Source organism: Eleginops maclovinus, chromosome 16 (genome assembly GCF_036324505.1).
Source record: "Eleginops maclovinus isolate JMC-PN-2008 ecotype Puerto Natales chromosome 16, JC_Emac_rtc_rv5, whole genome shotgun sequence".
NCBI classification, from domain to species: Eukaryota; Metazoa; Chordata; class Actinopteri; order Perciformes; family Eleginopidae; genus Eleginops; species Eleginops maclovinus.
Window position 1 is genome coordinate 2,740,272 of NC_086364.1, and position 4,698 is coordinate 2,744,969.

General features: G+C 40.0%; 1 long non-coding RNA gene across 1 annotated transcript; it reads left to right on the top strand.

Moving 5' to 3' along the window:
* LOC134878609 (uncharacterized) lies at nt 1–2,515 on the top strand. The gene is made up of 2 exons (XR_010167696.1): nt 1–149; nt 241–2,515. It is a non-coding gene; the product is annotated as an uncharacterized LOC134878609 (long non-coding RNA).
* The last annotated feature ends 2,183 nt before the right edge of the window (nt 2,516–4,698 follow it).

A 4,698-nucleotide genomic window follows, 5' to 3' on the forward strand; every position in this document is an offset into this window, starting at 1 on the left:
TGGACAGGAAAGGATTGGTTGACATGTTTTATGAGACGTCACCGTTTATCCTGCCGATCGCCAAAAGCCACATCAATAGGCAGACAAACAGCCTTCAACAAGCACACTGTAGGAGAGTTTTCTGACAACCTCACCTCAGTAATGGAAAGGTATATGCTACTATGAATACTTTTACAAATTTGTTTCTTAACATTTTATTCCAAAAAACATTTGGCATGTTTTTAATTTATTTTATTCTAGATTTAAATTCCCACCCAACATGATCTACAATCTGGACAGGCATCACTGAGACGCAGAAGCCCAAGCTTGTAGTCACCCAGAGGGGGAAGAAGCAAGTTGGTTCAGTGACATCTAAAGAAAGAGGGGAGCTCATCACCCTGATATGTGCAGTGAATGCCATTCCACCATTATTCATCTTCCCTCGTGTGCGCTACCGTGATCATTTTATCAGAGGTTCTCCCATTGGTTCAATAGGCTGTTCCACAAAGTCTGGTTGGACAAATCAAGATATATTTGTCCAATTTCTCAAGCACATTATCAGTCACACCAACTGCTCTCCAAGTGCAATGCAATCCCATGTGGCACTGGAGGCTGTCAATGTGGCAAAGGCGAATGGGGTAGTGATGTTAACCCTCCCTCCCCACACCTCACATGAACTCCCACCGCTCGACAAATCCGTCTTTGGCCCACTGAAGACGTATTACAACACTGCGGTCGATGGATGGATGAGATCAAACCCTGGGAAGGTCAACACCATCTATGACATCCCAGGGATGGTTATGACGCTTCATGTCCGCAATGACGCGGCAAAATATCTTGTCAGGCTTCCATGCGACTGGAATCTTCCCTTATAATAGGGAAACATTTACGGATGCTGATTTTGAGTCAGCTGAGGTCACAAACCGACCCAACCCAGAGGAGCTAGCGACACCTGCGGACCCATACCAGGAGCCAGCTACATCTGTGGACCCCAACCAGGAGCCAGCTACATCTGTGGCCCCCAATCAGGAGCCAGCTACATCTTTGGGCCCTAACCTAGAGGAACTACCACCTGCACCTGGAACTCCCCTTTCAGTCCAGTCACCCTCTGAAACTAATTCTGGTGACCATTCCGGGGGATATAGGTCTCCTGAGACTATCATCCCGCTGCCAAAAGCAGCACAAAGAAAAGTAAAACAAAGAAGAAGGAAGAGGGTTAAAACAAGGATTCTGACAGACACCCCAGAAAAAGACGAGTTGGAAAGAGTAGTGAAAGAAAGAGAAAAGAAGAAAGCAAAAGTCTGCAAGAAATTCCTGTGTGTGTGAAAATTCCTGAAGAAAGCAGCTCTGATGACAACACAGGCATGTTGTTAGATGACAGCCCTGACAGCCCTAGCCTTACTTCTGACGAAGAGGACCAAACATTGAAAGCCGGGGATTATGTGGTTGACAGATTTGCAGGGAAGAAAAGAACCCACTACTACATTGGTCAGGTGGTAAAACTGGATGATTGTGAGGTGGAAGCAAGGTTCCTTCCAAGAACCCGCTCAACCCACGGGTCTAACAGGAGACCAACCTTTGTCTTCAACGAAAAAGATGAGGCTGTCCTGCCACGACAAGATGTGGTGAAGAAACTGCCCCAACACAGATAATTAATTCACATATCAAATATCAATAAAAGATTCAATTAATGAATCTGTTCACTGGAGACAGCAGTAAAGTCTATTTTGAAAATATAAATTTAATGTTTAACCCAATTACTCTTAGTCTTTGAAAAATGGTGCCCTTTAGAAAACTCCTATTTATCCCTTCTGTATTCCACTGGTTTACTGTTATTGTGAGTTTTACAGTTTATTTGCACAATAACAAATCTCAAGTTAAATGCCGTTAACAAGAGCAGGTACAGGTTTCTGCTGTTCTGTGATTGAAGAATCTTTGAAAAAAAGTGTGTGTATGTGAACTGTTACATTTTGACCAATGTGAGTTTGCGTGTTGCCTTGTATGGGAGCACTGGTGTAAAGTATCTAAGTTCATTTACTCAAGTACTGTGATTTTTGACGCATAACGTATATTATAACTTTTGCTACTTTAAGTATATTTTGAAGCCAATATTTTCGTACTTTTAATAGATTAATATTTTGATTCCAATATTTTTACTCCTAACAGAGTATCCATGGTCTTCAAAGATTCAAAATTATTTTTGTAGCAGACGTATTTGTATTGGTTCTGGTTTTATTTAATGCAACTATTCAGAATTCATGTACAGCTCATGTTCCATTGTCATTGTGCATTGTCTGACCCAGTCATTGTGATGGTCCATCTTATTGGTCAGATTTTCTTTAGAGATATGGATGTTGCTAGTAGATACATTGCTGTCCAGATATGCCAAATATTTTTGTAAGGTCTGTCAGGTGCCTCTCATGTTTGTCCACTAGAGGACGCTACAATGTTAACTTTACTCTGTAAAATGTCCTGCTATAGACTCTAAATATACCATAAAGGTCACAATCCATTAAAATAAATAACTAAAAGGCAATCTTTTTTGTACGTGTGTCCATGTTTTGGTTTTCTATATTATTTGTTAATAACCACTTTTTAACCTTTAGTGTCTCACTGACAAGGAACAACTATACGCATACAAATACAAGTAAAAACATAAAATAAAAGTAATGAAGTCATTGAAGGCAAATTAAATACATAATAAAAATAAAAAACTATGAGCAGCAATTGTATTCATGTGGTTATTTTAAACTTGGTAAGAGTTATTCACATAGCAACCCCCTAACCCTTATGCTCAATTCTGACCATTGGAAAAAAAAACACATAATAGTTTTTTATTTACTAAGTTAAGTATATTTCTCCTATATACACCAAACATTAGATCATGCATCTATTGTAAATTTAGGAATAAATATCGAGAAAAAAGTGTGACAAAATCACAAAAAGGTATTGGCTTTCTGTTTGTATGTTAGGACTCAACAGGGAAAGTGTCATGGTGTTATCTATCAGTTACATTTTTGACCCTTTATTTGTGACATTTTATACTACATATATTTAAAAGCTGTTTTCTCAAAAATAGCTTTTTTCCTCTCTTAGCAGAGATATTTTCCAATTACATACATCCAACAATCTTCAGGTTTTTATTGGAGGGTTTGTTCATTTATCATTCATGTTATAAACATGAACAATTCTAATACAGTATCTCACAAAAGTGAGTACACCCCTCACATTTTTGTAAATATATTATTATATCTTTTCATGGGACAACTCTGAAGATATGACGCTTTGATCCAATGTAAAGTCGTCAGTGTACAGCTTGTATAACAGTGTAAATTTGCTGTGCCCTCAAAATAACTCAACACACAGCCATTAATGTCTAAATCGCTGGCAACAAAAGTGAGTACACCCCTCAGTGAAAATGGCCAAATTGTGCCCAATTAGTCATTTTCCCTCCCTGGTGTCATGTGACTCGTTAGTGTTACAAGTTCTCAGGTGTAAATGGGGAGCAGGTGTGTTAGATTTGGTGTTATCGCTCTCACACTCTCTCATACTGGTCACTGGAAATTCAACATGGCACCTCATGGCAAAGAACTCTCTGAGGATCTGATAAAAAGAACTGTTGCTCTACATAAAGATGACCTAGGCTATAAGAAGATTGCCAACACCCTGAAACCGAGCTGCAGCACGGTGGCCAAGACCATACAACGGTTTAACAGGACAGGTTCCACTCAGAACAGGCCTCGCCATGGTCCACCAAAGAAGATGAGTGCCCGTGCTCAGCGTCATATCCAGAGGTTGTCTCTTGAAAATAAACATATGACCAGGGGTGAAAGTAGTTTTCATTTCTTACAGGTGCTACAATGTCCGGTGTGTCACTCACTGTATTATTTTTTAACTCCGTCTTACCCGGGGGTTCTTGTGGGCCTACCTAAGTGTTCTATGTGAAAAAATGACATTACAAAATATTTCAGTTTGTAAATATTTTACTGTGAGTACTTTATTTTCAGTACATTTGGAACTGGACTGAAAAATGCAATATGATGGAAAAAACTAAAAAAAATATTTTAAAAAATCAAAGTAGGCCTAATTGTCATCTTCAGGGTGCTGGTGAGCCATGCCACATAACATGCAAAATGGTGGATTCCCTCCATCCAAACAAAATATTTAAAACAAATTCCAAACAGGGCTGAAGTAGTTGTCCTCTTCAGGGTGCTGGCGAGTCATGCCAGATGTGGAATGTGCTGCTCTTCTCCCTTTGGCAAGCCAGGTCTTCACATGGCAAAGGATTCAACTGGTTGGTTGGGGGGTCAACTGTACTGATGAAGAGAAGGTTTGCAGCATTTTTGGTCGTCAGTTTGCTCCTGTACTCAGTAATGATATTGTTCATCGCGCTGAACCCCCTCTCACAGTCTGCATTACTTGCTGAGAGGGTGTCTACTGCTATGCACAACTTTTTCATGTTGCTTGGAATGCTTCTCCCCCCACTTGCCTTATATTCAACAAATCCAAGGTGTGTTGTTTTCTCATTTACATGTAGAGTATGACACAAAGCCCTCACCTCATCCTCTCCATGTCTGGGATTGGCATGATCCCATTTCTTTGGGTCAAGGGCTGCCATTTGGTTCATCAGTGTGGTGTAACTTTCTTTTCTTTGAGCTGCAACACTGGCCTGTGCTCTGTTGGCTGTGGTTGTGAAGAGCATCTCATTCAAACTGTCTG